At 36.3% G+C, this 20,283-nt stretch overlaps 1 long non-coding RNA gene across 5 annotated transcripts in view; it reads left to right on the top strand.

Moving 5' to 3' along the window:
- LOC141504269 (uncharacterized) overlaps positions 1 to 20,283 on the top strand; it is a 210,631-nt gene that overhangs the window by 6,149 nt on the left and 184,199 nt on the right. For 4 of the 5 annotated variants that reach the window (XR_012473262.1, XR_012473260.1, XR_012473259.1 and 1 more), the window contains exons 2-4: positions 6,195 to 6,316; positions 12,799 to 12,895; positions 16,425 to 16,490. This is a non-coding gene — a long non-coding RNA (uncharacterized LOC141504269). The remainder of the gene's footprint in view (positions 1 to 6,194; positions 6,317 to 12,798; positions 12,896 to 16,424; positions 16,491 to 20,283) is intronic. The other variant, XR_012473261.1, reaches the window with a different exon arrangement.

Genomic DNA, 20,283 nt, shown 5'->3' with positions numbered 1-20,283 from the left:
TCTACCTGTTCTCCCAAACTGCCTCTCAGTAGGAGTCTAATCAGTGTTAATTGAATTGTTAAATTGACAACCATAGTGGTAGAAGAAAGACAGTTAATGAATAAGGAGAAAAGATCGAGTCCATGTGTAAAATTGAGTAGAGTATTAGCCTAAAATAGAACAGAGTCATTCTCTCTCCCATATTATCTAATTATTTCCCACTTACTTTACCTTTGGAATTGCTTCTCTTAATAAAGTGAAAAAAAAAGTACTATGTTCAATACTTTTCAGGAAAAGTAGTCCTCAAACTTTTTCAGTAGCCAGACTACATCAATCATAAAAATAATAATAGCTAATATTATATAGCACTTCAAGGTTTGCAAAGTACTATACTTATATAACTTGTATGTTCTGTCCTCTTTCACAAAGCCAGGCAGGCTACCCAAAGGGGCTTGTGGGCATATCTTCTCTAATTGCAGAGCTAAAATCCACTCTACTATATTCCTCCTCTCTTTTCCACACCATTGTCAGTTTTCTTTTTAGCATTATTTTCATTTTGAACTAGTCCTTAAAACTTCTATCTACTACTCCCGGACTATCAACATTCTAGACCAGTCAGCATCTTTCCATAGAAGGGATTCATTCAATATTAAGAAACCTTTAGATGGCATCCTCAAAGAATCCCTTTCAAAACTCTAAACTGATTCTAGAGGGAATCATGGATCTAGAAGGGTCTCAGAAAGATCATCTACTCCAGCCTGTCCTTAATACCTTCAGGTCAGTGAAAATCAAACCATCCTGGACATAGATCTTTTTCTTACAGAAAGGAATTATTATGCATTTTAATACCTACAAACGTTAAATTCTATCATGTATCATTTTCTTTCTAAAAAGTTTTTAAAATGTTAATTTTCTTTCTTCACTCCTCTATTTCAGAGAGAGAGAGAGAGAGAGAAACATTGTCCCATTTGGGGATATCCATTCCCTTGAAGCAATTCCTCATTATTCAACCTCAGTCATATTATTTTTATATGCAGATAACATTATTAGGTTCACATTATTACAAAATTCTTATATATTGGCAGCTAAGAGAGCTAGACTTAAAGCTGAATTGGAGTCATATCTTGATTCTGACATCATCTGTATGTGGCCCTGGGTAAGTCATTTAATCTCCTTCAGTTTGTGTCCTCAGCTATAAAATGAGGATATTAGCAACCACCTCACAAGGAAATTCTGAGAATCAACTAAAATGAGCTACATAAAGAGCTTTGTAAACTTTAAAGTGCTATATAAATGGTAGCTATTACTATTTTTATTATTATTTTTTCATGACCCGGTTAGAGGTAGTGCTATTTGAGGTATAAGGGGAAAGAGTCAAGAAGGAGTATAAAGACTAAAGATAAGAAAGAATAGCAAGGAAGAGAAAGTCTTATGGCCAGTTAAGTCAGCCATGTCCCTTAGAAGTTATCATCATCATCACCACCACTATCACCACCTCCATCATCATCATCCTTATCCTCATGATCATCATGATCATTATCATTCCAAAAACTGCCTTTGTCTCCAAAACCTGATCTTTATCTTATCCACTGCTTCTAGTTGACCACCAGAGTGCCCTCACTTTAACACATACCCCTATACACACATACACACACGTTCTTAGGCCTTCCTATTTCCATCAATACTCTTTGGATATATTACTGTTTGTTCTTGATCTTTCTTCTTTTCCCCAACTATTGTAGAGGAGGGCTAGAGTGAGAAGATATGTAAGGCAGGGAGAACAATTTGGAAGTCATCAAACTATTTTATGTGAGAGATAATTAGGGCTTGATCTAAAGCAACAGCAGTGTGAATAAAGGGAAGAGGTTTAATGTGAAAGTTGTTTTAGAGATAGAAACAGCAAAGTATGACAACTATTTGGATGGGTAGCGTGAGGAAAAGTATAGAATCATGATAAAGCTGAAAGAACCTTCATATGGGTTTTTTTGGTGGGACAGTAAGATTGTGACTTGCCCAAGGTCACACATTAGAAGGTATCAAGTGTCTGAGGTTAGATTTAACTCGGGTCCTCCTGACTCCAGGACCAGTGCTCTATCTATCCACTGTGGCTCCTAGCTGTCCTGACTCATATTTTACAGAAAAAATTGAGGCCATTCACTGTGAGCTCCCTTTTCTCTCTTCCTTATTTCATGTCACTTAGATACTGCCATTTTTTCCTCTTTCATTACTATCTTACAGAAAAAGGTGACTTTACTCCTTACAAAGGCTGATGCCTCTACCTATACAAGTGATCCTATTTCATCTAGTTTCCTCCAACAAACTGCCCCTTCTATCATGCCCACTCTTCAATTTCTCCCTGTCTCCCATCTTCAGATATGCCCTTATCTTTTCTGTCCTCAAAAACACTTCACTTATTCTTCCATCTTTACTATTATTTATATTTTTTCCTTCTTTTTGTTGCTAAACTGCTTGAAAAGTATGGCTACAATAGGTACCTTTCCTTTCTTTTCTCTTACTTCTTAACTCTTTATAATCCATGACCTCATCATTTTACCAAGCTCTATCCATTGATAACCATTAATTTCTTAGTTGCCAAAGCCAAATGCCATTTTTCAGTCTGTATTCTTCTTGCCCTCTCAGCAGCCTTTGATAATGTTGACCACCCTCTTATTGAAACTTTCTTTTCTAGATTCATTTATAATTGAACATCTTTAGAAATTTAAGCTCCCAGTTAGTCTAAACAGTCATACTTGCCCTCTTTCACTTTGAAGGGGAATTTCCTAGATGATTTTTATGTACCTCTCCTGATTTGTGTTCTACTTTGTAAATAGATTCATATTTTTTTCCTTGCTTTAGGCACTGTTCCAAGGTTGACAATGTTAGCATCCTTTCAAGCTCTAATTCTTTTGATCTTGAAATCATCAATCAATCAACAAACATTTATTAAGGGCCTACTGAGTCAAGTTCTGTGCTAAGAAATTCAAAATCTTCATTCTCTATAGGAGATTGGGGTTCAGAAACAGTGTCCTTGAACTCCTTTTTTCAGGCTTTATGCAAGCATGTCTATTGCTGCTATGGCTTTTTTTGCTCTCTGGTGCTCAATTAGCCAGTCATTGAGAGTTCCCTATATATTTCTTTTTGTTTGTTCTTTGTGCAAGGCAGTGGGGTTAACCAAGGTCACACAACTAGGTAATCATTATGTGTCTGAGATCAGATTTGAACCCAGGTCCTCCTGACTCCAGGGTCAGTGCTCTATCTACTGTGCCACCTAGCTACCTCAGTTCCCTATATATTTCTAAACAATGTCTAATGTCCAAAATCTCATAAGGTTGATAATCTCCTAATATTGATTCCAAACTCCCTTAATCAATCTATTTTACATAAGGAAAAACAGGAAAGATGCAAAATTAATACAAAATGATTTTTGTGTTGAGGAAGCATACTAATAACTAGAGGAAATGGAAAAGAACATAGCATTTGATTGATCTTTGAAGGGAGCTAAGAATTCCAAGACACAGGAAAAGGCATAGCATTCCAGACAGAAAGACAGTCTTTGCAAAAGCAGGAGATATAAGAGGGACAGCAAATAGACAAGTTTAGTGGGAACAAAGTACATGAAAGGGAAAGCTAAAGTGCAGATTGTGAAGGGTTTTAAATTCTAGAATAGGAGTTTATATTTTTTCCAAAAGGCAATAAATAGGGAGTCAGTGAAGCTTTTAAAGAAGAGAATGAAATGATCAGATCTATTTGATTGTATGGAGGATGAATTAGAAAAGGTGGAGAGTGGATACAAGAAAACTAATTAGGAGACTGTTGCAATAGTCCAGGTGAAATATTGATGAAGATCCTACCTAGGGTGATTGTGCTGTGCTTGGAGAGGAGACCCATGGAAAAGATAAGGAGCTGGTTGAATTGACAGGATTTTGCAGCTGTTTCCCTACTTGGCCCAGCAATGGAAACATGTTTCACCAAGTTCTGCATGGTTTCATTTGAAATTTCAAGAACATCCTCTGTGTCTCACACTTTAATATGTCTCAGGTTAAGTATAAGGACACAAACTAAATAAGTTTTATGTAAATCCAAAGAAAAAAATTCAGAGAGGAAGAAAAAAATTGATGGTACTTGAAGCTAGAAAAAGTGATGTTGTCTTTGTAATACAAATACATTTCTACATGTTTTAGGTAATATGAAGAGTAAATAATGATATTTATGAACATTATCAGCAATTTCATGTACATCAGTTGTGGATTGAATCTAGCTGCTAGAAGAACAATATCTAATACTTCCCTTGGTTCATTAACCTTGAACCAAGCACTATTATTGTTGTTTTTCAGTTGTTTCTAGTCTGGTTCCACTCTTTTTTTACCCTATTTTGGATTTTCTAAGTGAAGATTCTGCTGTGGTTTTCGATTTCCTTTCTCCAACTCCTTTTATAGGTGAGGAACTGAGGGTAAACAGGCTTAAATGACTTGGCTAGGGTCATAAAACTAGTATCTGAGACCAGATTTGAACTCATGAAGATGAGTCTTCCTGATTCCAATTCAGGGCTCTATCCACTATGCTTCCTAGCTACCCCTTAAACCAAGCTCACACCTAGATAATGGATTGAAGATTGTGTTTTACATGAAGCTAGTTAGTTTAGAAGTGTAGTTGTCTTATCCATTGAATGAACCTGAGTGAAGAAGGTATCCTGAGAAAATCTCATGCTTATAGAGCCAAATTTCCCAGGTCTCCACTAGGGAAGATACTAAAAGTGATTGACTAGAGCTGTTAAACCTTTTGGATGAATCTAAAGGTTCTTATAGATTCTAAAGTATGGCTTAACTAGGACTTTTTCAAATATGTGATGACTGTCTAAAGACAGTCTTGAGACTCCAGGAGGTCACAATTGTGCAGAAGATGAGTCCTAGTTTTCTTTTGTTTTTCTTTTTAAATTTTTTTATTGTGGGATAGAAATCAATTTAGCATGGAAATTCACTGAAATTTTCAGTTTAAAAATTCAAGTTTCCATCTGCTTTCATTGTATAATTAGAACCACCTACCTCTTTTCAGGTCCAGAAAACCTTGAATTCTTCCAACTCCCTACTGGTGAAGTCTCAAAAAACTAGAAATGAAAGAGGCACAAATGTTTCTGGTCCTGTAGTTCACAAAGCACCAAAAGTAGGTGCCAATTATTAATTGAATAGTTCCTTGTCAAAATTCCAAATGGAATCTCAAAGAACCGTTTTATGTGCTACTGATGTATAAAAGTATCAAAGATGTATTATCTTGGGTCAGGGCTAATACAGTAAAGGAATAAGACTTCTTTGAGAATAAAGATGGAATATATAAGAGATTAAATCCTTTTTTCCCCTCATTCCCAAGTTCTTTTATAAGATTTCCCAAAAGTGTAACTTATGCTTTCCAGGAGGAGAAAAATTAACAAAAATTCATTATTTCTTAAGTGAAATGCATCACAGAAAGATATAGTCTTTTCCCTATGAATAAATATAATCAGAATCATATAATCATGGAATATTAGGAGAAGAAGGAATTTAAAAGATCATCTACCTAAAGAGAAGATTGCTCCCTAGAAGTGCCACTGCAGGGGAGAGGGAGATGCTTTGCAAGCCTTTATTCCCTAGTTCTGTTCTCCATGGCTCATTGAGAGGAAGCATGGAACAATGGAAAGAGTTCTTGATTTGGAGTGAGAGGACTTGAATTCAAAATTTGTTTACTACCTGTGTGATCTTGAGGTAAATGAATTCAATTCTTTGGGTCTGTTTCCTTACCCAAAAAATGGTTGGACTAGATGACTACTAAAGTCTCTTCTAGCTCTAATAAATCTAATAGAACCCTGACTGAAAAATTCTTCTTTCTTCTTAGATCCTGCAAATTATTAACAAATCTTTTTTTTCCTCTTGGTGATCCCATCAACCCCAACAGGTTTTATTATTATTTCTATGCAGATGGCTCCTAAATATACAATTCCAGTTGCTGGAATTTTGGTGCTAAGTACCAATGATTTACATTAAAAAAAAAGCCCCCACTATACTTTCAAGGAGCTTCCATTCTAATTGGGGGGGTGGGGGGAGAAAATCTGTAAAGGGTGGAGAAGTCACCTCCCAAGGGAGAGGTGGACAGGAGGTCAAAGCTCTGAGAGTCTGAGGGGAGAATGCATTGATCTGCTTTGCTTCCACCAAGACCAACAGTCCTGAACTATGGCTATTTGACAGGTCAGTAAGCCCTAGAATCCTGGGAACAGTAGCACTCCCACCTCCTCAAGAACCACTGGATCTGCTTCTAGCCCAGCCCTGCACACCCACCAGTCACCGAACCACTGCCACCAATAAGGCAGGTAAGTCATCCTGGCAGAAGTAATAAAGTGCTATGGTGGAGAGACTGTCAAACTGCCATTTCTCTTCAGTCCCATTGGGAGGCAGCCTAAGATAGTGGAAGAGCCCCAGGACTGGCAATGACCTGACAAGGGCTCCTACAGAACAAAGGTTCTGCAGCCTTTTCTTCTTCAGCAGCCACAAAAGAAAGTTCTTGTCACCAAAGTCCCTGCAACATCAAATGATTCAACCTCAACAGCAGATAGCATTTTAACAGTGGAAATAACAATCCATTAGATTGTAAATGCCTTGAAAGCAGGTATGTTATTTTTCCTATTTTTGCATTCCTAGTGCTTATACACAATGCCTGGCACATGTTAGAAACTTAATAAATGTTTATTGATTGATTAATTGAAGGTTGATTACTATCTGCTTAGTTAAGGCAAAGTACCCTAAGGACTACAGGTCTAAGGTAAAACCCTATGAATCAACAGAATGCTCATCTGACTTGCAACTGAAGCCTCCTATATTTGTTATCACCTCCCATGAAGATGTGAGCTTCTTTAGAGCAAGGATTTTCTTGTTTTTGCCTTTCTATCTTCAGGTCTTAAGCATTTAGAGAAACAATACAGTCTTTTATGTTTCATTAGAAGAGAAGCTGAAGATCTAACTAATTTCTATTCCTCCATCTTGTATTTTTAAGTTCTTTTACTGTTATACTAAGAGTACTTTGACAAGTCATACTTTCCAATCCCACTGAAATAGGTAATGGTGACATCCCATTTTGCACCAGATCCTTCACCAGCCATTCACACATCTCTGATGACTCTATATTATGTCCAGGATAAAACAGAAAATCAATTGGTTGATATTCATAGTGCTTTACTTTCTAGCTTCCAACTGCTTTTTCAGTCTTATTTGATATTTCTTGCCTTCATGCCCTCTCCATTCCAGTCAAACTGTTCTACTAGTTGCTCTTGTACACAACTTTCCACTTATTATATCTATGGCTTTGCACCATATCTGGCATACTCTCCCTACTCACCTCCATCTCAAATGATGCATAGCATCCTTCAAAGTATATCTCAGATACCACCAAGTACACAAATGCTATTTACTATCCCCCCAGTTACTAGTATTCTCTTTTGAAATTATTTTGTATTACTTTGACTAGTGTTGACTTTATATTTTTTGTGCACATGTGGCATCCTCCTGCCTCATAGATTTGTTATGAGGCTCAAATGAAATAATACTTATAAAGTGCTCAACACATTACTAGAACATAGTAGGCTCTTAATAAATGCTTTCTCTTTTCCCCTCAATAGGACAGTTAGGTTGCTTAGTGGATAGAGCACTGGTCTTGGAGTCAGGAATTCAGCTCTCAATCCAGTCTCAGACACTTGACTCATACTAGCTGTGTGAACTTGGACAAGCCACTTAACCGTGACTGCCTTGCATCCAGGGACATCTCCAGTCATCCTGATTTATATATAGCCACTGAACCCAGATGGCTCTGGAGAAGAAAGTGTTGACAGCACAGCATCCCCTCACTCAAATCTAATTCACATGCTTATCATGGCATCCTCTCTTATGTCATGGTCTTCTTTGAGAATGAAAGACAAAAAACTGTAAACAAACAATAAACAACAGTAGAATATAAGCTCCTTGAGATCAAAGATTGTATCTTCATATCACTATTAATATTTCATATTGCCTTGAACTTAGCAGGTACTTGATAAGTGTATGTCTAAATGGATTAAATTGAATATTATATCAGATCATAGGTTTCTGTTTCTGTTTTTGTGCTTTTTACTCCCTTTTTCAATACAGGAAAAAGAGATAACCTTTTTTAAGCACTCAGTGTACCACTGATTCCTCTGTCATCTCTCCAGTATAGGACGGTTATTGATATTTTGGAAAATATATTTGTTGTTCACTTGTTTCACTCATGTCTGACTCTTCATGACCTAATTTGAGGATTTTTCTTAGCAAAGAGATTGGATTGGTTTGCTATTTCCTTCTCCATTTTATTTCACAGATGAGTAAATTAAGGCAAATAAGGTGAAGTGACTTGCCCAGGATCACACAGCTAGTATGTCTCAGATTTGAATTCAAGAAGATGAGTCTTCTTGACCCTAATACTGGCATTCTATCCACTGTGTTGCCTAGCTGCCTTTTTGTCAGGACATACTCCATGTCTTTTGTACCACAAATTTTGGTGATTCCCTTCATACTACTGAATATTGTTCCAAATGCCAGTCATATAAATTTAAAAATAACAACCCTAATATGGTGTACATACATACATATACATATGTATTTCTTCTGATCAAAAACTGTGATTTCATTTGGATAAGGAATTCCAGTGAAATAAAACTCTCTCCCAATGCAACTTAGCAGCTTCTTTAGGAACTTAGATTCTTAGAAAAGGACACTGAGAAGTTCAGTGATAGCCCTGAAACACCCAGCCAGAATGTGTCAAAGGGAGGACTTGAACGCAGCCTTCTTTACTCGCTTCATTGAGTCTTATACTTATCACAGAGTCACAGGTCATAATTCTGCAGGTGGAGGGACTTCCAAGCCCATCTGGTCCAGTCCTCCTCTTTTTACAGCTGAGGAAATAAATTTAATCCCTGGTAAGAGCAAAGGCAGGAGGAAAATGTGGGTGCTCTGAGCCTAGAGCCAGTGCTCTTCCCATTGTACCTTAGGCCTCCTTCTTTCTGTGGGGTTGGGGCCTGGACTTATGGTGTCATTAGTGAAGAGAACTCCTAACTGAGACATCCCTCCACCAATATGGCTTGGTACCTTCTCTGCAACTTAAAATCTTTGAAGTTGACTCAGACACTGAAAGGGAAAAGGGAATAGAGCACCTAATGTGTCCCAAGTACTGATGCAGATAGCTCCTTGGATCCTCACAAGAGCCCTGGACCCTCAGTGTTGTCATCTCTATTTTACAGCTGAGGAAACAAAGGCAAGCAGTGCTTAAGTGATTTTTCCCAAGGTTACACAGATAGAAGTATCTGAGACCAAATTGACAACCTGGAGCTTCTTCGCTACAGGCCCTGAGCTCTATCTGCTATGTCCTCCAGGATAATACCATCCAGAATGACTGCCAACTAGAAATAAAGCAAGTCACCCCTTTGAATGACTGCTTTATAAACATTTCTCTATGTGTGAACAATTTTTATTTTTTTTTTAATTTTTTACATGCATATTTTTAAATTAAAAAATTTTCATCCATACTTCCTTCCCACTCCCCCAAGCTGTGAACAATCAGATTAGCATTGTACATACATATTTTCAAACATCTTTACAGATTAGTTATTTTTGGTATGAGGAATTAGGATTAAGGGAAAGAGATACATAAGAGATAATTTTTATAAATTATCAGATTCTGAAGGGTTGGTTTTGTTTTGTTTTTCTTCCTCTGGATAGGGATAACATAGTCCATAGGTGGCCTAATAAGGTTTTCCTAGTTCTCTGAATTACTGAGAGTAGCTGCTTCCATCAAGGTTGTTCAACTCACAATGTTGTTGTTAATGTATACATTTATTCTCTTGGTTCTACTCCCTTTGCTCAGCATCAGATCCTGTAAATCATTCCATGCTTCTCTAGAGTCTGACCATTTATGGTTTCTTATAGAACAACAGTATTCTATAGTATTCATGTACCATAACTTGTTTAGCCAATCCCGAATTGATGGGCTAACCCTCAATTTCCAATTCTTTGCCACTACAAAAAGACCTGCTATGAATATTTTGGAACATGTAGGACTTTTCCTTTTTTAAAATAATTTCTTCTGGATATAGACCTAGAATTGGTATTTCTGGGTCAAAGGGTATGAACAGTTTTATTGCTCTTTGGGCAGTTCCATATTGCTCTCCAGAAAGATTGGATCTATTCACAATTCCAGCAGCAATGCATCAATGTCCTAATCCTCCCACAACCTCTCCAACATTGATCATTTCCCCTTTTTCTCATCTTGGCCAATTTAATAGGTGTGAGATGTTACCTCATTTTTTAAATTTGCATTTCTCTAATCAATAATGATTTAGAACATTTTTTTCATATAATTATATATAGTTTTAATGTCTTCATTTGAAAACTGTTCATATCCTCCGGCCATTGATCAGTTACTCGATTGATCAATGACATGTGACCTTATAAATCTATAAACATTTCAAGTAACATCTTAGTTTGGGGAAACCTTGTATGGATGTATGTGCTGGAGGGGAAGGAGTGTTTCATTTTATTGTTTTGCAAAATCAATATTTCTATAAACAAAAAAGGAACACCTTTTCACCCAAATGCATCTCTGATGCTTTTCATATAAACAGGATCAAGATTCAATGGATCTAGGGACTTAGTAGAGAAAGGACTAAAGACTGTGGTCCAGCTTTTCTTACAAAGCATTCTGGATGAACTGATGGCATGGTCTTCTTCAATAAAGAAGGATAAAACATCCATCCTAATAACTAGTTAAATGGTTTTAAATGGAAGGAATGTTATTAAAAATTCGATGTGTATAACTTTTTCTGACTTCTAAATCCATGAAAAATTCTCCTGTGGGAGTTTCCTGTCTTGGGACATAATCAAGGAGCATCTATCCATTGTTAAACTTTGGCTGTAGTAGACTCATTCGCTCTCCTGAGAATAATGCAATAATGCGAATACTGGGTTTGGAGTCAGAGGACTTGTGTTCTCCTACTTTTTGGAGCTGTTTTTGCAAAATAGTGGCTTTGGATTGAATGATGTCCAACTTCTCTTTCAGCTCGAACACCTATGATCTATTATGCAAATCAGGGGAAACTGAGACTAGGCAGGAAAACTCCCTTGGGGGGAGGAGTCCCCCCCCCAGTCTAGATTATACTCTCTCTTCACCATCACTTTTTAAATTACTTAGTTTCTTCCAATGTTTAATTCACACCTCCAGTGGTTTGGTTTTTTTCATGGTGATGGGGTTAAGTGACTTGCCCAAGGTCACATAGCTAAGTAAGTATTATCATATTTCCCTATGTATAAGCTGCACCTTAATTTGGGGGCCCAAAATGTGAAAAGAAATGTATTACCATTAAAGTTATTGAACTAAAGTTTTATTCATCAGGAAATTCAAGGACCTTCTGCTCATAGCTTTCAGGCATCTTTTAGGCATATTTAGTCCATCCCATTTCATGAACCCAAAGCACCAGTTTCATCCTTCGAAATCAGTAACTTCTTGTTCATCAGCAATTCTTCTTGCCTCCTGCTGAACCAACTTTGTGGACACGGGAATTCCAATAGCCCTCTGCTTTTCAATCCAACTCTTCAATTCTCTCTCTAACTCAGGCCATTTGGCTGACTTGCCTCTCTCATGGTCTTATGCTGGAGTTTTCAGGACATTTTCTTCTTCCCACAGCCAGTCTCGAATTGTTGTCTCAGTTGGAGGAGGACCAAACTGATGTTCAGTAGCACAAGTTCCATTCACTTTTACAAACTGGATTACTTTTAACTTGAATTCAGCAGCATACAAAAATCTTTTCTGAGCCATTTCTGGGCAGAACGTGGTAAAACATAATCTAATATACTGGTAACAAATGCAAAACAATAAGTGCAAAAACAAGCACGAAAAAACGGGAAATGCAAGTAAAAAAATCTACAATCACTGTAAAAGTTGCTCCCACTTTTTAGACTCCAGGGCCGGTACTGTATCCACTGCTCCGTCTAGTTGCCCCCCTCAAAACTCCAGCTTTTAATTCAAAAACTGTCTACTTGGATCTTCCTAGTTGTTGGATTTATCTCCTTCCTAAACTGATCATTTATTCCTTTGTTTATGTGTAGAATCCTCCTAAAGAAGTTCTTTGGGAACTGGGACCTTTTTCTTTTTTGTCTTTAAATCCACAGTTCCATATTCAAAGTAAGTACTTAATAAATGTTAGTTGAATTCAGTTGAATTTAATTGTATCTACTTCATTCCCTACAAAATTTAGTCATTAAATAAACATTTATTAAGTGCTTTCCATATTCCAGGCACTGTCCTGGAATTAGAAAGAAAGGTAAAAGACAATCTTTGCTATCAAGGAGCTGAAGAATCCAATGGAGAAAACAATATATAAATAACTATATACAAAAAAGCTCATACAGGATAAATTGGAAGTAATCAATAGAGTGATGCACAGGAATGAAGAGGGAATTTGGAAAGACTTCCTGCAGAAGATGGAATTTTACCCAAGACTTGAAGGAAACCAGGAGGCAGAGATGAGGAGATGAGGAGAGCTTGTGAGAATTTTTCCCAACCTTTAAAAATATGCTAAAATCTCTTTGCTAGTTCCTGTTTTCAGGGTCTCTAGGAAAGACTTTCTTGTTACTTTCTCAAGGGAAATATTCTGATGTCTGAAATATCTTGTCAGGAAAATTGTTTCTGTTCTAGTCAACATGCCCCCTTATTACTGTGCTATGACTCTCAGTTTCTCTAGGTTCTTATAATGAATTTTTTTTCCTCATTTCTAACCTTCTTATGTTTCTGCAGCTCAAAATAGAAAATAAAACCTAGCCAAGAACAGTTGATCAGAGAGGACTAGATTTTGATTGCTCTCCAGAAATGCCTTCTGGCTCCCTGGCAGCAGGTCTGTTTCATGACTTCTATTCCATACATTCTTCTGATGAAATTGTTATGTTGTCAATATGATTTTCAGGTATAATCCTAGTGTCAGAGACTCTCATGTCACAAAGGGCCTTAGTACGCTTTGGGGAAATTTTCTCTCTTTTTGGCTCCAAACTTTCACATAGGAAACTTGGAAAAATATAGACATGGTGGCATCCCCTCCCTAGTCAGCACACTGAGACCAATTCATATCCCACTTGCAAACACATTATATAATATTGAAGTGAGAGAGAAGGCAAACATGAACTTGATTATAGAAAACTTAGAAAACAAACACCTTTAAGTAAGCAACCTTTTGTCAAGATGTATGGGATTTCCATACATCAATACTGACAGTCCAAATATGCAGCCATCTCTCCCTGTTGTTCCCAACAGATGCCACTCTCCTAAAGTTCAGTCATGCTCCTGGTAGGCGTTGTTAGGTAGTGTTCCCTCTTTGGGATCCTTCTGCAGTTTACCTGTTCCTAAGATGTAAAGTTGGGAACCACATTAGAAACAATCTGCAGTTTCTTAACCTTTTGTATGACACAGTGCACTTGGTAGTCAGTTTGGTGGCCTATGAACCCCTTCCCGGAAACCACTTATATTAAAATGTAATAATTGAAATTTTTTAAAAATGTACCCCTGATCAGGGTTAAGAACCTCTGATCCTGTGCAACCCTTTCATATCCTTAAACTTTCTAGTAGAAATAAATATCTTTTTTTCTTCTCCAGACTTCCTGCTGTTCCTCATTGTTCCTAATTATATGGTTACCTATTTCTCAGGCAAAGCAATAATGATCTCTGGAATCTTCTCCCTGTCACTTCTCTGTCCCTGACTCTCCCTATTTTTAATCTTCCAGTATCTTCCATTTAATAGACTCATCCTTTCTTCTAGGATCTAGATAAGTACCATTCATTTTTCTCAACATTTTACCAGTAATGAGACAAAATCCTAGAATTCAGTACTCACAGATCCCCTTTCAGTCAAAAATTTTTCAGACCCAGCAAATTACATCATATTCCTTATATATATAAAACTCTGTCCTCACAATTCTTTAGCTGGGAAAATTCCCCTCTCCTCTATTCAAATAAATTCTTTACAAACTTTTAACCATCACCTGGAAAAGACCTTTTTAGAAAGTGTTAACTCAGTGTGAGTAGTAGATCTCTTTCAGCTAAAGAGCTTCAATGTTCATCAAACTAGCTATCTTTGGTCTCTACAGATCTGCATAGACAGTTATTCTATTTGGATGCTGCACTGTTCTTTCAGCCTGGAGCTCCCCCAATACAGTAGTGTTTTTCTGTTTGCTCACCAGGATACAACTGCATAGGCCCTCTGTTTTTCCTTCTCCAACCAGGGGACACAGCAGAGAGCAACAAGCCCTTAAATCTGGTTGTTGAGCCATTTAGGTCCCATTCTTTTCTTCAGTTGTTAAATGGAACTGAAGGGTCAAATTATCACTACAACTCTTGGCCAATGATACCAATTCTCTCTGACCAATCAGAAAACCTCAACTTTTTAATACCTGCCATGGCTATTATAAAGCAGTTTTTTGGTTCCTCTGCTATATTTTTTAAATCTCATGTTCCTCTTCCTCTCTGCAGACATATGGTGTGATGCTCAGTTTCCTCAATGGCTTAAATCAGAGCCTCTAACTTACACTGGCCCCACTTTTTATTTTAAAAAAGTCACAAGTCTCCAAATTTCTCCTTTCAAATGGACAGTTCTTTTGAAATCATACCTCTTTCTAAGTGTTTAGATATTTTTTCCTTTTCCTAGTTTCCTTTGTTTATTCATAAAACATGCTTATGCAAATTAGGGGATCTACCCATCTTGTCTCAATTCTAAAATTAACAACAGGTAATCAGTCTCTTTTTTTGTGCCCTTGAAACTGTTTCTTTATAATAATTACACTGTTTCTAACTTTTAATAAATAAAATATTTTCCCTAATTATATCATTACATTATTCCTACATAAGCATACCTAGGTTTTTTTAAAATAAATTTTATTTATTTAAGGCAATGGGGTTGAGTGATTTGCCCAAGCCCACACAGCTAGGCAATTATTAAGGTATGAGGCTACACTTGAACTTAGGTCCTCCTGACTCCCAGGCCAGTGCTCTATTCACTGAGTCACCTAGCTATTCCCTTATAAAATACCTTGTTAAAAAAAGAGATAAAGTCCTCAAATCTATACCATAGACCATTTCCGAATGAAAACTATCCATCTGAAAGCTGTTTCTTCATTCACATATTTTAGCAATTTATACAAAAACAAAGTTCTCTTTCTACTCATACTGGTTTCAAAATGTTCATAATGGTGGCAATATGTTACAACTTGGATAATTCATCTAAATTTCAACTTGCTCACAACCACATTTTCTGCCCTTTTCATTATTTACTATTCCTTATAGAAAGACTTTAAAGAGATAATCTATCTTACATTTTTGTTTTCACCTTACAGCCCTTCAAACACTTGAAGACACCTTTCATGTCTTTCCTTAAATCTTCTTCAAGATTAAACAGTTTCTTTTCCTCTAAGTGATTCCCATATGACATGATCTCAATGTCTTACACTATCATGATTACTCTCTTCTGGCCAATGTCCAGCATATTTAACAGGGTATTGTAGAAGTGTTCTTGATGCAGGGAAATGATGTAGAGAATTATGAATATAGCTTTAATGCTGTTAAAATCTTGTTAATTGTGGAAGGCTCTTTGCCCCTGAGATGTAAACTGACCTTGATTGTTGATTTATCCTGTTGCCCCTTGACCCTGTTGTTTTATAGCTTGTCCCCCATTTTCGCCTTCACCTGACCTTAGCCATAGATGCTGGTGTGACAGGAAATGACATGTTGAACTTAGGGGTAGAGCACCTTAGGACAGGAAGGACCAGTATGTAGCTTGCCCTTAGAAGATACCTGGCCCAAGGTATAAGACCATTTCCCAAGCATTGCCCCATGCCCAACCTATCACAGAAGAGTATTTAACAGGGGTTTTTCCTAATGCTCTTTCTTAGGCCATTTGGAGCACCATGGGCCTTCCCAGGCCAGAATAAGCTAAGCCTCATGGTTGCCTGCCCATCCATTTCTCCATTTCTCTCTCTCTCTCTCTCTCTCTCTCTCTCTCTCTCTCTCTCTCTCTCTCTCTCCTCTCTCACTTTCACTCACTTTACCTAGTCTATTCTTAAGGTGGTTACTGCTTTTCTAGGTGTCATTAATCTGTATATTTTTAATATTTTTTACCATAATAAACTCCTGAGCAGTTTTAAATTCTCAGAAAGCATGTGAATTCCTTTGCTTTTTTTTAGTTTTCTTAAATCTTCTGTCTTCAGTCTCTAATAAACAGCAGCATTCAGCCAGCTAAATGGCATAAAGGATAGAGCTCAAGGCCTGGAGTCAGGAAAATTTTAATTTTCTTTTCCTCTTAGATCCTGAAAATTAATGAATCTTTTTTCCTCTTAGTGATCCCATCAACTCTCATAGGTTTTATTATTATTTCTATGCAGATAACTCCTAAATGTACAGATCTAGCACTCATCTCTCTCCTGAGTTCTAATTCTACATTCCCAGAGGTAAGGCAATACATATATATTAAACTTTCTTTTGTGTCAGGCAACTATTTTGGTTCAGTGGATAGGCTTAGAATCAAGAAGACTCATCTTACTGATTTCAATCTGGTCTTAGACACTTGCTAGCTGTGTGACCCTGGGCAAGTCACTTAACCTCATTTGCCTTAGTTTCCTCATCTGTAAAAAGAGCTAGAAAATAAAATGGCAAGCCATTTCAGTATCTTTGTCAAGAAAACTCCAAATGGGGGTCACAAAGAATCTGACACAATTGAAAAATGACTGAACAACAAATAATTGTGTTCTGGCTACAGATTTCCTTGTGCATAAATCTAGATTTCTTAATTTTTGCTAGATTTTCTTCCAGTAGCTTACTCTTAAAACCCTAATTCTAATTAGATGGAACATTTAGCATAAAGCCCTACACTAAGAAGTAATAAAACTTGCCATTGTAGTAACTTCTTTTAGCAAATGAAGGTATAAATATCTTTCTTAAAAATAAACTAATTCTCCAAAGCTTTGGAAGCTACAAAGAACCAAATATTAAATACTTTAAGTTTATAACCTACTTTTAAAGATCTGAAAAATTGGTATCTTTAACCCACAAAAGCCTATAAAGGATTTTGGAATTTAGCAAAACTAACTAGGGGTTTAAAGGTAGGACTGGTCCCTGATACAGTTGGACAAATGAAGAATTCAGTGTGAATTCTATTCAAACCTAAGGGGAAAACTCTGCAGACTAACAAAGACTGATAATATTGGAAGAGTACTAAGAAAGGTATTTGTTTAATTATACCTTTTTAAAAAATATTTTTACTCTGCTTAGTCATTGAGATTGTTATATATTTCCTTTTAAAAAGTCAAATCCATAAGCATTTAAAAGCATACAATGTGCCAAGGATCAAAATAGAAACAAAAAAGAAAGACTTTTGCACCCTCAAGGAACTTATATTTTAATTGAAAAAGATAATACATAAAAGAATGGTGAAAGGAGATGAGATTACTTGTAGAGGAGATGGGGACTTGATAGAGAAAGAAGTCTGAAGAATCAGGAGTGAAATCCAGAGGAAATGAACATGACTGACTTGGGTATTTTCCTTAAAAATGGAGATTCCAGGAGAAGCTGAGCAATAAGAGGAACTTGGGATTAGGAGCACCAAGTCAATACATTCACTAGCTTTATAATAATATTTTACTTTATTTCTTTACATAATGCCTAATAATGTAACTTTTTCATTCATTATTTTAATTGTATCAAATGTCTTTCTAAATAGGGCTGTATAAAAAAGTAGGAGTCTTCCATCTTATTATATCAACCACATTGATCTTTTCTTCCTTGCTCAATGCTTGACAAGGTACCAAGGAAGAAATAGTCACCATCTATTCTAATTAGGTTAGGTAGTAAACTTCCACTTAGGACTCCGAGCATTTGCCAGGAAGGAGATAGAGGTGCCTGTCCAAGGGTTGGGGGAGGTGAAATATACACTCCAGTTTATCCTTTTTATCCAAAGTAAGAAAAGAATCTTAGGAGAAAAGTTCTTCTTACCATTTCCTTTTTGTTTTGTTTTGTTTTGGTTTTTTTCTTTTTCTTTTTTGTTGGACATTTTTTATTTCTAGACTATTTTCATTTTCAAATATTGTATATCTCTTACATTCTCCTACCCAGAGTCATCTGTTGTAATTAAAAATAAAGAGAGGAAAAAAAAGTAAATCATCTAAACTGAATGAAATTGATCATCTGTCAGTATATTCAGTGTATCATATCTAAAATCCCTATTTCTCTCCAAAAAGGTGCTTTTTCTCCTTTCTTTTTCAGGACCAAACTAAGGGTTTTTTGATTCTTTCTATTAATATTATTACACACACACACACACACACACACACACACACACACACACACACACGGTATTTCTGGTTCTATTCTGGTTCATTTTACATCATTTTAAGATATCTTCTATTCCTTCTCTGTATTCCCATATTCATAATTTTTTTTATTTTATTGTTTTTAGGTTTTTGCAAGGCAAATGGGGTTAAGTGGCTTGCCCAAGGCCACACAGCTAGGTAATTATTAAGTGTCTGAGACCAGATTTGAACCCAGGTACTCCTGACTCCAAGGCCGGTGCTTTATCCACTATGCCACTTAGCCGCCCCTATAATTTCTTTAAAGTATAATGATATTCCATTATATACATATATAATTTGTCTAGCCTTTTTTGTTTTTCCTCTTTTTTGCTAGTACAGAAAATGTTGCTGTGAACACTTGGTCTTTCTGGTTTTTAACCTTAAAATCTAGGCATTTTTCTTAGCATAATTTCAAATTACTTTCCAAATTGTTGGACCAATTCACAATTCTGCCAGCAATTTATCAGAGTGCAAGTAACAAGGTGGCATAGTGAATAGAGCTTTGCCACCTAGAGTCACAAGTTCAAGGCTTGCCCTCAGTTTCTTCATCTGTAAAATGAGGATAATAGTAGCACCTACATGCTATGGTTGTTATGAAGACAAAATGAGATAATATTTATAAAGTACTTTGCAAATCCTAAAGCACTATGAGTGCTATTATTATTTCCATCATTATATATACATATATGAAACTACTCCAATATTTATTATTCCTATCTTGTGTCATATGATTGGTCTAGTTATGAATACTGAATATCTTTCCAATTATTTAAGTTTTTTTAATTTCTTGAAGATTATTTTGTAATTTTATTTATATATAAATCTGGATTGACTGACTTCCAGATATGTTATGCATTTTGTAGTTATTTTGAGGGATTTTTCTTTTATTTTCTCCAGGATTTTCATATTACTATATAGAAATATTAATTTTTAAGGGTGGCCAGGTGACACAGTAGCTAGAGCACTGGCCCTGGAGTCAGAAGGACCTGAGTTCAAATTTGGCCTCAGACACTTAATAATTACCTAACTGTGTGACCTTGAGCAAGTCACTTAACCCCACTGCTTTGCAAAAACAAAGCAAAGAAAAGAAATATTGATTTTTGTAGGATTAGATGTTTTAGGGTTTGTTAGGGTTATATCTTGCCACTTTAATGATGTTTTTAACTATTACGATTAGTTTCTAGCTAATTCTATAGGATTTTCTAAGAAAATGATCATTCCATCACCAAAAAAAGTTCTACAATCATGTCAAATAACAATAGAGCAAGGACGTATCCTTGCTTTATTCCTACAACTTTTGGGAAAGCTTCTATTTTTACCCTATGGCAAATAATGCTAACTTTTGTATTTATATATCTATTTTTATCATATTCAGAATAGTTTAGTATGCCTATGTTTTATAGGGCTTTAACATCAATAAATGTTATACTTATCAAAAGCTTTTTCTGCATCCATTGATTAATCATGGCATTTTTTGACTTTTAGTAGGATTAATAATTCTATCAACTAGCATTTATCAAGTTTTACTGTATGCCTACTGTGCTAAGTAGGGGATACAAAGAAAGGCAAAAATGGTCACTGTGCTCATTGTGATGGGGAGGCTGGAGGGAAGGAGGAGAACATGTTTCCAGGAGATATTATCTTCTAGATAAGTGTTCATATCAAATCTGTCAATCAAAACATCAGTATGATTATTTAGCTTGTCCTATACAGTACTTATCACAGCAGCCCCCTATATTCCAAGTCAATAACCAACCAGCACCCCCAGGCATAAACAAAAATGTGCTTTAGACCCCCACTTACCTATGTCCTGTATCATGGATCCTTAATCTTTCGGTTTCCCATCAGCATCACAATGTCCCGATCACTGCTGAGCCCTAGTAACAAGAGGGTATGT

The sequence above is a fragment of the Macrotis lagotis genome, chromosome 1, assembly GCF_037893015.1.
Source record: "Macrotis lagotis isolate mMagLag1 chromosome 1, bilby.v1.9.chrom.fasta, whole genome shotgun sequence".
Classification (NCBI taxonomy): domain Eukaryota; kingdom Metazoa; phylum Chordata; class Mammalia; order Peramelemorphia; family Peramelidae; genus Macrotis; species Macrotis lagotis.
The sequence above is the reverse complement of the archived record's forward strand: the minus strand, read 5'-3'. Positions and strand labels throughout refer to the sequence as shown.